Source organism: Glycine max, chromosome 3, assembly GCF_000004515.6.
Source record: "Glycine max cultivar Williams 82 chromosome 3, Glycine_max_v4.0, whole genome shotgun sequence".
NCBI classification, from domain to species: Eukaryota; Viridiplantae; Streptophyta; class Magnoliopsida; order Fabales; family Fabaceae; genus Glycine; species Glycine max.
Genome location: NC_016090.4, coordinates 42,772,963 through 42,786,696, shown reverse-complemented (window position 1 = coordinate 42,786,696; position 13,734 = coordinate 42,772,963).

Sequence of the window (13,734 nt, the reverse complement as noted above, 5' to 3'; positions counted from 1 at the left end):
CCCCCTTTTTGGTAGATGCTAATCATAGACCTTTGGTTAGTTAAACTAGTATTATCTTAAGTTCACCATGACAAACAATTCTCTATAAAGTTGATTAGCATAGGTGGTGATATCCAATAAGAAATCAAGTAGATGAACAAGTTTAATAAGGTAAGGATTGATTGGTTTTTATCCTTAGTATATATTCAGTCAAATTCTATTCTAAGATAGGAAGAATTCCATCATCTCAAGCTACCTCCAAAGGAAATAAAGAATTCAAAGAACCAATCTCTTCTTTTCTCCTTACATGTGTGTATATGTGTGTATTTATAATTACTTATCAAATTCGCTTTTTGACACACACTAACATCTCATCAGGTCTTCTATCCAGAAAAAAATATATATTAAATTTAATTAAAAAGTATTAAGTAATTACATAAATATTCCTTTTATATATATTTTTAATTTAAAATTAGACTAAATACTCCACTGATTAACTCTATTAACTACACACCGGTAGAACTAGAAAAAAATAGTTTGGAGTATCTAATCTAAATTATATATAAATTGTACATTAACATGTCATTGTTACTAAAACGTGTATATATATATATATATATATATTCAAAAATCGTCTATGATGGCCCCTTCACCCTTTTCTAGAATAATAAAAACACTTCCTCCTAAAAAAGAGAATAATAAAATACTCATGATGAGAAAACACTAAATTCTTTGTAATAGCTTCCTAAATAATTTTTTTTTCTTTCAAAAATCCTAAATAAATTACTTGTGTTATCATCTTTATTTTAAAATATTCAATATTTTTTTCCACTTTTATATTTTATCGTTACTTGATTACTTTATTAAACTGAAAATATGTTGTTCTACACGAAAGCGAGTAAACAGAAATTAAGGAGCTATAATGTGTCATTAAAATATAATTAAATGATTACTTTTTTTACTAGTAGTAACAATCAAAACTTAGATAACTAAAATTGAATGCTCATATCATTACTTGCTATCACGAGTCTTGGTTTTGTGGCTGACAAAAGAAAAAAGAAAATGAGTCTTGGTTTGTATTTTCCTTGTACAAACCCATAAATTGGCAGTTGTATAGTTTAGTATGCATGAATGATGAGCATTACAAGAACTATTGGTGAGGCTAACTGAAATGACTCAATTATCCTTCGTTCTTATGTCTTTGCTTCGTAAAATGAAGGGTATTATGGTCAGAATGTGACATAGTGTGGGCCATGGGGTTTGGCTTGCTGGACAGTAAAATGAGAAACTGAGAGCCGAGAGCCTGAGAGGCGGAGAATCAACGGTTTAGATCGCATCTTAAATCAACGTTTGTCTCTGTTCACGCTGTTCTCAAAACAGCAAAAATTTAAAAAAGAAAATGTTATTACATTATTTTAGTAAACAGCAAAAGTTTTCCAAAAAATATTTTTTTTTATCGGGAAAGATAATATATTTATATATATAAATAAATTGTAGAGACAAAAGTACCAAAGGTACTTACACAGATACACCACCCTTGTCACAGATTTCATAACCCGCCCCATCTATGAAGTAAAAAACATTTACTTTAAACGAGTTCCGCTCAAAAACTAAGATCTAAGTAAGGTAAGGGTAATGAATTAACAACCACTTCATTGATCTCTTTCTTTTTCTATTTGAACTCTGAACTCCAATAATTTGTATTAAAATACTAAAGCAGGAACTTAGTTGTCTTGCACATATAGATCATCATTTTTTTTTTGTCAAGAAATCGAGCTTATGATAATTAATTTAATGAGTTTAATATTAAGCCCACGCACGGTTCTCCGGGATTCTCTCTCTCCCTCGAGTGGAATTAAATTGCCTTCAGCTTTAATAATATTAGTATTAGTATAAGCTTCGTATAGTACTTTTTAAGGTACCCTCCAATTTTATTGATTTCAAAAATGAATCTGGCAATCTGAAAAAAAAAAAATTGAACCTGACAAAAGAAAAATAAAAGAATTAAAATGTAAATGAAAGTATTAAAAAAATAGTCATACAATTTTTGTGAAGGATAGAACTTGGGATTTTAAAATAATAATAATAATAACAACAACAAATTATATATATAATGTTTTTTTTAAATAACACCACAAATATTTAAATAAACTTATTTAGATTTTATCATCGTGTTAACTTCTACACGTTAAGTGGCACATCCAATGTGGAGGATTGGAAAGAAGATAAATAAATGAAGCGAAATAAATGCGAGGAAGAGATAGAAGAAAAAGAAGCATGGATCGATGGGAATAGAGCGGAAAGCATGCCGGAACACCTGCTGATCAAATCATAGAAGGCAAAGGCACATTCAGGAACCGTGCCAGCAGAGAACAACACAATCTCGTTAACAGAATGATCCATAATTCACAATGTGGGTGTATTTATTAATTTTATATAGGCGTTATAGATCCTCCAAATTCAGGTCCTATTGTTGTTGATACCTGATAGCAAGATCCTATTCAAAAATCAAAACTAGCAGCCTTTGTTTCACGTTTTTCTTGTATGATTTGCTACCTATTTATTGAGTAGATATGCATTATATTTGGCCAACTCAACATTTTATAGAATTTTTTTTTATTTTTGAATGAAAATGCCAATATTTGATGTTCCTACAATTTCAATGGTAATCAAAATTTAGTACATGGTGGTTTAATAGTAAGGTTGTTCTATGGTGCTATGGATTCAACTAGACAAAATTGTCTGTTCGTTGCTTCTTTCTTTGGCATATGTGGTTACAATCGTATTTTCCAATCAATGATGGGATTAAGTGTGCCTTCTTGAACGGGTGCTGGTAAAGTTAATGTGACTCAAGAAAGGATTGTCTCTCTCTTCTAACTCCAAGTGCACTAGGCCTGCAGGCCAATTGTCCAATAACCTTCAACAAACCATGGACATCGGTAATGAACTGTCAAGGATCAATCATCATCGTCTTAATGACCTTGACCATACATGAAAGGCATTTTTTCTTTCAAAAAAATAATAGTAAGAAAGTTACTTTAAAATTATCGGTTGAGTTCCACTAAAAAAAAAATTCTTTGAAAGAGTTTCTCTTAACACGAAGATGCTCAATTTCCACAAATGCCATCAAACCCTTCCCGAAAAGTATATAACTTTCATTCTTTAAAAATATTTTTTATTTTAAATTTACAGTCATAATCGTTGGATATCTGATGCGGCTGACGCTGATTAATAATACGATCAAATTAAAGTTTATAACTTAGAAATAACTTTTTATTCACAAGTTAATTTTGTCAGTGAGTTATGTTTGAACCAGGGTGGATCTATTTGTTGTTTAAGGGGGTCATGCCCCCTTCCTTATTTTTTTTATAAAGTTTTTTAATTAATATTTTTGTTATAAAATTTTGTTTTTGTTTTTTAATTATTAAATAAGATTTTACTTTATTTTAAAGACTTTTTTAAGTGTTGTACATGTACTGTGACTCCATTCCATGATTGTTAAATAAATATCCTTAAACATTAAAGGATAAACTTAGAAAAGTCATTCAATTTTAATTCTTTTGAAATTTTTAAATTCTTTTACCAATAGAAATGTAGAACATATCTTAATAGCCATATCATATTCAATTAAGTAGTAATCTATATACACTAACCCAAGTATATTAATGGTTATTGGTTATGCATTAATCATATAAAATAATTTTATAATATAATCAAATCATCGTTTATATGTTTTTTAAATTTTTATTATAAAAATCAATAAATTTATTATAAACACTCATGATTAGATAATTATGTAAAATTATTTTACATTATTAATGTATATTCCTTTTTCTCATATTATAATATTAACAATCGTGTTTAAATAGTTTTATTTGTTTCTTATCTCATAAAATAAAAAGTTTTTTTAATATTTTTTTCATGTGTTAATTTAATTTGTATTATACGCGAAAAAAATATAATTAATTTAAATATTTAAATTTATAATTTAATTATTTTAATTTCTATTTTTTACTGAAAATCATTTTAGTTTAATTTTTGTTATGAAGTATTGTTCGTGAAAATAAAAACAATTTTTTTAAAAAAAAATATCATTATTGGTCCCTCCTTAAATTTTTAGTCTTGGATCGCCGAGACTCGAACCAACATAATAAAATAGTATCCAAAGTTTATCCTGACTATTGTTATTGGACCTTGGTTATTGGATCACTAATAAATATTTAATCCTCTAAATTTCATGAGATATTTTAACATTAACTTATTGTAAATCTAAAATATAATTTATATATTAAAAATATACTTGTAACATATTTTCATCATAATATAAGTTATATTAAAAAACATTTTATTATTATAAAACTTAGTCGTATAAAATAAATATTTGTTTTGTACAATACAGTTATATACATACTAAAATACTAGTATAGAATTATTTGGGCATGCATTATGTTTGGCTACATTCCACAATAGAAGCACCAAACTTTCACTTCCATTATTAATCAATACCGTGTTTGAAATTTGAATGACTAAAAATAAAGGAGAAAGAAATAAATGAGAGAAAAATTATATGAAAATGTTAAATTTCCATTATTTATTCGAAATTTTTAAAAAATAGAAATAAGAAATGCTTTATAGACCCCAAACTGGAGCATAATTGAGTTTTTCATTGTTTATATATATAATTAACTAAACTGGTTGGATCGCATGCATTTGCACAGGTGAGATTCGTTTTTATGCATGTTTTCAAAATTAATATTATCTTAGCAATTGATGGAGAACCTACAATGAAAAAAAAAATGACCCAGTTTCATGGGATGTTTTTATTATAGAGTTGAGCAAATGAGTTTGTGTGATTTCGCAAGTAATATCGGTATTTATAAGACCGATAATGAACTGAACACTTAACATAATTTGAGAGTCAATTTGATAATTTATTCATTGTGTCTGGTTTATGAATTAAATGAGTTATATATTTGTGTGTGTGGTTGCCTGTGGGGGTTGGGGGGTTTAAAAAGACTTACATAATTCAATTAACAAGGAGGCACGTGTGAAATGTGTGATTCCCCACTTTATGTCACCCAGACTAGGTGAACGTAATTATTTAATTGACTTTCCCATCAAAACATGAAAATACGAAAATATAAGTAGGTCTCGTATATGAAACAGCTATAACTCTCATTATGTACCCTCCACCTCTTACAAACAATGACTTGAGCTTTGCAATGTTTGCTAAGTATGTAGATTAATCGAAATAAGGTTATTTTAGTTTAATGAGTAGTCCTAAATTTAAGTTTTAAATATATAATTGTGTTAAATAGTTGGAGGAAAACTTTATCATTCATAACTTATTAATAGACCAACAAGATGAACACACTTATTGTCTCTAATGAATAAAAGATATTTGGATATACAATTATCAAATACTGAGCCAACTTAGATAACATCTAGACAAATAAAAGTGAGATGACAATCAATGCTGCGAAATGTTTGCCTAGATGGACAAATATGGGTATAATTGAAAGGAAAATGATCTCTCTAATATGGGATGTAGGTCATGTAGCTGTCGTTAAGCTTGAAAAAAAATACTTTATGAAATGGAAGAAAAATTTATCACCTGTAATAATTCAATTAAACTTGAGCAAAATTGTCTATCACAAATAATACATGTGATACAATATATGCTAAAAAATATATAAGACAAATTCTTCAAATTAATTGTACCTTAAAATATGTAATTTTACATCAAATGTGTTTATGTTTCTTAGTAAGTGTTTCATTGTTGTTATTCATAACTTTTTATTTTTTTTAAGATGAGTAAATCAAACACACCTTAATTAAAACGTGATTGAGTAGTTATTTAGGGATCGAGGTGGAGTATTATTGGCCATGGCGGCGTGTAACGAAATCTCTAGTCATTTGACATCACAAAACGTTATCGTTAAGAAGTTTAGCAAATTAAGCCGTGTAAAAATTTACCAAGTAATAGAAAAAAAGAATTTAGCTAGGGCGGGGATTGAATAGCAAGGCAATATCAAGATAAAGCCTTCTGTTGAATTGGCCCATTAGATACATAGAAGTATTTGATGACCATAATTTGAAGCTCAAATGAAAGTGAAGTCAATCATGGAGATTAGGTGCACGTGATCGAAAGCTATGTTTTTTTATTAGGTATATGTCAAATGGCTTTTTCATTAGTGGAAGGGTCTCTATCTTATCATTTGTGAAAGTTCAATCTCTTGTATTTTCTACCTCTATGTCCCTCCCTGGCTTTCCCTATCTCCCGTCTTACGTTTACCTTACAGTTCAAATCTATTACATCCTTAACTAATGTACATAATATTAATTGAAGGTCTAGGATATATGCTTCTTGAGATCGTATTTAGGACTACACAAGATACGGCTGCAAAAGATAATTGACAATTGACTACTATACAGCTACAAAAAAGAGAGTCCCACATTATATGTACAATCGGGCCATTTTATACATGTGGTATTGTAGTTTCAACAAACTCCACTCCTTGGAGGAACACGTTGGGTGACTTTAACAAATTTACATTGGAAAAAAATGACAAAAAAAAAAAAAACCAAAGTGAACTGGGTGGGAATATTCACGAAACAGGACTTTATTTTTAAAGACCAACTTTTATATGAATACTATAACTGTCAATACATTACAAACTTAAAGTTCTAAAGGCAGTAAAATTATTTTTTTTTGGGTGCGGAGTAAAATTAGATATTAATAAATAAGTACATTTTGGCTAGTTTTTAAATCAAGTTAATTAAAATTAATAAGTATTTAAAATAAAAAATAAATAAATTAAATACTCATTGAGACATGCAACTCAATGAGAGTGATAATAATTCATAAAAACATTTTTATTAAAGAAAAACTTCTAAAAACATTTTCGTTGAAGAAAAAAATTTAAAAAATAAAAACACGCTTATTGAAGATCGATTTCAACTTGGACCAGTTGGTCATGTGATTCATCATGCATCACTCTTTACATTCATTAGATAAATCTACATTGTATAAACTTGTTATACATTGACCTCAAGAAATTCGTACTCCATGGTTCTAACCTTCATCTTTGACCTATTTCCAACAATCACTCCTTCACCTCCGGTGGTACATCTCCACCCACCACTGTCATTCCCTTCACGTCAGATAACTAGTTAACGAGTTTTATATAATAGTAGAAACGAAAAATAAAATTTTAAATTTTTAAGGAATAAAAACTAAAGAATTTTTTTATAAACTAAAGCTTCCATGAAAAGGTTAACAAACTAAAGCTTTGTTAATAATGATTTCGGTGCAAATCGTCAAAATTCGGGGGCGGAAATTTGTTAAACACATGCATATATAAAGGAATCAAACTACATAACAAAACTAAAATTTTAACTGGTGGTCATTATCTCTTTGTTTGTGTCTCTCTTCCCGTGTCTGCATGCATGTGTTGGTGAAGAAAAGTGGGAGATGTCTATTAGTACTGGCTTGTAGGGTCCAATGGACCCATTTCTAATGAGGGTGTGTGTAGAAGAAGCTTATTCCGTTAGTTTTTTTAGCTCACAGGTTCTGTTCTGGGCAAGTCAAAAGTGTAACCTAACCTAAAAACCTCACCCCCAAGTAGAAAAGAATAATTAACCCGGCGAATAATTGGTTTTAATGTGCAATGAACCGAGCCATGGTGATAAGAGAGCTAGCGCAACCTGTACCAGAGTGGGAACAATGTACATGTACATACCCAACTTCAATCACACGTTGAAATTGTGCTTCCTCAATTTTCGATTAGGTGATTTGTTTTGCATCCAAATCAGGTTTATCTCAGTTGTTGGACAATCAAAGCTAGCTATATGATTTTCAAAATGTTGGTCATCTTAAAAATATTAAAAACACAAGAGGTAGTATTTACTTTTTATTTGCTCTTTAAATTAACAAGTGATTAAAAATTTAAATATTAAATATACAACTAAATTAAATACGTATAATAATAGTAGCCGATTGAACAAAAAATTATCTCTTTACCAAAAAACATATAGGTTCTCTCTCTCCCTCTAGGATATCACCGCACCGCTATGCGATTTTACAAAAGTAACAGCGTGCATTGCATGCCTCTAGCCAACCCATGTTCTATGGACAGTCTTTTTCCCAAAGGTTAAAAGCTTATTCCTAGTTTGCCCACTACATGACAAATTTAAATCTGGCACGCTCAATGCCCCCTAGTCAATCCTTTTGCACATTCTTTGACAATTCGGATGATGTGGTACACCAAACTCTATTCACTTTTGCCCTGCTTTACCACTTTCACCATTTAATTTTACATATCAATCCCTCTATGCTTTTTTTCCTTCTTAGTTCTTCCTATGTACGTAGTTCCCTAATCTATATATCCCACATCAAAGAGACTTTAATTTCAAAACATGCGGGTTAATCCATTCAGCTAGCATCTTTGTGGATCTAACCGTATTGTATTCCACAACAGACCAAATAAAAAGAAATTTAATTACAGACATTTAGTATTTTGTAAAATTACTTCAGAGATCCCACACTAATTATCGCTAGAACCAATGTTCAACAAGCATTAAGAGGAATTATTTGGATCATACGTTGCTTTTTGTTTTATCGAGTCAGTCCATCTCCAATCTCTCCCTAATTTCTATGAAATACCTACTATATTGATAGCAATTACATATCATTTTCCAGAACTGAAAGACATAATGAGAAATGGTATTGAATCTTTCCTAGTTTGACCACAATATATGTGGCACATAAAGTAGTTAATGGGTAACATCATTTATTATAATTGTATGTGTTGGGACCGCGCATAAATATAAGCGACTCTCAAATCTTCCCTCTCCCCCACCACGATCCACTCCCCCACACAAAAATCTAAAAGAATGGAAATAATGAAAACAAAACATGAAAAGGAAGGATGCTACAAGTTTAAATTTTTAGCTTCGAGTCATCAATTTCGTTTATGGATTTTCTGCGGCATTTATTATGGTCCTGTGAAACTTTTCTGTTCATTGAAGGCCACTGTGGTCCATAAGGTTCAAAAGTGAGGTGCATTCACTGGATTGGATGGGCATGATACTTTACTATTGTAGTTATAAAACCGTAAATATTACATTGCTTGACATGAGACTCCACAAGCTAACTTTTTTTTAAGATAACATAAGCTAACTTGTGTTGGAAAAACATACAAACAAACTATTAGAATATTATGTTTGGATGCACAATATTAGGTTAAGTTTTTTTTTAGGTAAGAGACCATGGAGATATATGAATGTCTCTTAATCTACCGAGTGAGAAATTAATTCTGTTCACGATGTTTGACTAAATTTTATTTATAGTAAAAATCAAATACAAATTCTTTCTTTAAATAAATCAATTCTCGCATGTGAACATAACTGAACGTTTAAGCATTACACCAATCCTTTGTGTTTAATAATGGGTTAAGTTTTGCTGTTCCAGTGTAAATACATGCAATTCGCTCACTTGCACGCATGATATTGGGAATTGTGGGTATTTTTATCGTGTTTTAACTGCAGTGTTTTTTTCCCAGAGAAAGGCTAGCAATACACATTTTATAGGTGTCACTTTTGATTTAACGAGTCTTATTTATAACTTTTACTGAAATGAATACAGAAAATATTAAAAAGTGTATTAAGTAAAAGGTATTGTGATTGGTTTTTTCTTTTTGTGTGTTTGATTTATACTAAACGTGAATCCAAATAGCAAGTTTTTGCATTACTTTATGTGATTTTGCATTGAAGAATGACCCTTGGAAGCTTAAGCAAACACACACTTTAACATATATGTTAATTTCTAAGCTTGAATTTCAAAATTAAAAAAAAAAAGATTATTATGCTTTAAATATGGGTAAGTCACTTGTCCTTGACAGTGTCATGCAATAATCTTATCATGTTTTTTGGATGACGTTAAAATACGTAGTCCCAAATTTCACATTCAAATTCCGAAAAAAAAAACACAAAAGCTACATAAAGGAGATTCTAATTGGCCAAGCTCAAAGTGTGGCTGATGCATATCTAAACACGCAATTAGTTTTTTAAACCAAAAAAAAAATCAAATTTTTTATGAAATTGTAATATGTCAATCATATTACTCCAACTGTTACAAGTAATTAATGTGACTTAAGTAATAATATATTAACATAGTTTCAAGAATTAAAATCATAAAAAAATGCATGGTTAAATTTATAGACTTGGATAAAATGAGTAACAATCTCAAGGATTTAATTGAAAATAGTTTCATGGACTTGTATATGACAACTCGTTACAATTCTTAACACACTTAAAGACAAAGAAATATTGACGTGTTAGGAGCTCTCTGCCTCTCAGTCTCTTTTCTTGCACTTTTTCTTTCCTTTCACATTTTTTTCTTAGCTATTCTGCTACCTTGACTCTAAGTTGGGACAAATGTGTTATATATCTTTGGAGATTTGTGTATTATGTAGATAAATCTCTGAGGTGAATGCAGTGTCAGATTTCTCCATCTTCTTAAATTCGTAACTTGGTGTTAGTTTATGGTTTTCACAGTCGTTGGACGTACTAGTGTAACGCATGATTCATGAACCAAGCTACTTTTGGACATTTTATGAACCACTGGTAAAGAGGACCACTCATTCAAGGACTACTCTATTAACCTTTGTCTAATGGGGACCAATTCTGGTGACATTGACTTCTTCGTAATAAGCCCTGCACTAGATTCATTTCAATTCCAATGTGAAAGCCCAACCTTTTTCCAGAATCGCCATTGCCAGTTTTGTTCACTAATTTTGTTTCTATCTGACTCGGATTGAATGAATGGCCTAGGCCATCATTTTGTTCTTAATATGTATGTATAGTTTGCTTTAACAAGAAGAACCAAAACAACATTTGGGATTTTAATATGAACCTACATAGATTTGGTTGAACTTAAGTTTCATTTTTTTGTTTTATTTTCTCTCTTTTAGTCTTGGGGCCAAGTACAACTGTTTGATATTAAGTGTCGCCATAAATCTTTGTTGGTATGATGTGGGATGGATGGATATGTTTTCTTTGGACGTCAAGAACGTTCACTTTCCTTTTCTCAACTCTCATGGATCTTCTTTTTAATTGAAGTGGGTCATTGCCCAGTCTAAAAAAAACCACTTGAAGAGCATTTATATTTTTTTTTATTTGCTCCTTACACATCCTTTTCACAATCCATGAATCTCTCTATCTATCTCTCTTTTTATTGAATGAAGTGGGGAGAATGACAAGCATGTCATAGTGGTCAGTCAAGTTGATTGATAGTAAGTTCTGGAAAACTTGAAAGCTTATGCAATTTCACAAGCCTTCAAGTCTTCAACCAACACCGAAGGTCCATTCTAATTCCTTAATAGACCTATCCCTTGCTCATGCCATTGAGCATTTCATGGACAACACAACCAAGAGGTAAAACAATATAAATGAATATGCGAAAAAAATATGGTGATTTATAAAATAACAAAAGAAATATAATGATAGATTCTACAAAAAAAAATGGTGATTTATTTATCACTGGAAATTAAACTCATTGCCTGACTATGAAATTCATTATGCATTCGTTTGCTTGAATATGTGTGGAGTGAATGATTTTTTTATATAAAACCAATATTTATTCTTTGACTTGTTTGTAAAAGCACAACAAAAAAGATTAATGATCCAAAGCTAATGGGCCTCCATGGGTCCATCCAGTTTATTTTTCAATAGGCCCATAATCACTTCGGCGTAAAATATGGGCCGGAGGGAGAAGTAGCCCAATGTTGGCCTTCTATATAAAAGGGTGACCCTGCCTACCGGACAGAGCTTCAATGTCATGAAACCCTAATTGGCTTCGCCGTTACTTGCAATTCGCAATCGTTGCGATTTGCAAGACTCAGAATTGAGAAATTTCTTCTTTGTTTTGCATTTTTCATGGCAAGCGTTGTATTTAGCTTTAGTTGAATTGGATTATGAAATCAAGAAAGGAACTGAGGGCCTTTGTTGTGTTTTTTTAAAAAAATTGAGTGAAGTGGAGTAGCTGGTGATGAAAGAATTATTGGCATGAGCAGCGACAACGTTTGTGCGCATCGTGTATTCTTACACGGGTTGTTGTTGCGATGAAGAATGTGCCAAAATGCTAATCTGAGGCTCTCTCCTTTCATTTTAGGTTTTTGATCTTATGATTTATCGTTTCATAAGGTTTCCTATTATGGATTATGACTCTGCACTTCCTACGATCCATTTCATTCTCAATAAATCGCGAATGAATTTTTTAAAGTCATTTGGATATTTTTAATTCAAAATATTTGTATTAGTGAAATAAAAGTGTTATTTCTTCGGAAAAACATCAAAGCTCTTTTATTTTTTCCCTTCAATTAATAGCCCGTCACTAACCCACTGACAGAAAAAAGGGCCAATATCCTTAAGTTCGAACCCTTGTCTATCAGCAAGGAAAATAGGGCTTTCCAATTTTATTTTTTTTTACAAAGGATAACATGATTGATAAAAAATTATATTTGAAACGATAATTTAAATATACTTTTAGTAAAGGAAAACCAACTGAGATACATGATTAAAAATGTTAATAGCTTAATTTTTAAATGAATAATTTATTTTCTTAAAAAAATTAACTGCATTAAATATTTGAATTGATAGTGTCAAAATTCAAAATTTAACAATCACACTAAAAATAGGATTGAGAATGATTACAGTAACTCGTCATTACCTTAAAATAATATCTTTAATATGATTTATTACATCCAAATTCAAAATTTAAATCAAATTTAAAGTGGAATTGCTTTTTATTTTTTTTATACATCCAAGTTCCTAAAAAGTAAAAACACATTCAAAAATTGAGATTATTGGGACACTAACATAAGAGTAAAGATTTAGATTCATACTATAGAGTGAATTTTTTTCATGATTGTGATTACAAAAATTGATTTCGCTCAGGACTTATATTTTAAACGTTAGTTGATAAGAACTAACTTGATTTGAACATCATCTAAAAAAAACATGGTTTGCATGGTAAAGTAGAATTATCTTTGAAAAGTAAATATAAAATTTCATGTTTCACATTTATAAAATTAATTTATTCATTGAAATTGTTAAAAAAAATAAAAATGTCACAATATTAAATATTTCCTCTGCAAATTCAAATTTAATTCACGGTAAAAAGAAAATTACAAAAGTAGAGTTAACATTGTTAAAATGAATTATTTATGCCAAAAAGGTACTTTTGGGCTTAAAATTTTGATAAGATCAAAATAAAACGTGTCACGTTATTTATGTTTCTAAACAATAAATTAGTTTGTAGCTAAAATCTATAATATCTATCAATCTACCTATAATCTATATACTCATTTTCTTAAAATTAACTGCTTCATCCTAAATTTGGTCTTTGAAATATCTAACCATTAATAAAACATTTAACTGTTAAACACAATTTTTTTTGGCAACTATTGCGATTCAATTCACTTCTACTCGAATAGGTTATAAATGTGCATATGCTACACATTACGCAAATCATAATGACATACGTAAACTGATTTGAAATTGGAAGGGATATATATCGAGCAACATATGAACTCAATTTAATTTTGGTTTGATTCTTAGGTTTGAAAGGTAGCTAAGCATAGAATTGACTTACAGTTTTGGCTTCTATTCTATCTAATCTATCACTTAGGCAAGAAGGGAAGTTGTTGAAAGTTACACCATCTAATTAAATAAGAGCCACCTTTGTAGCATTGT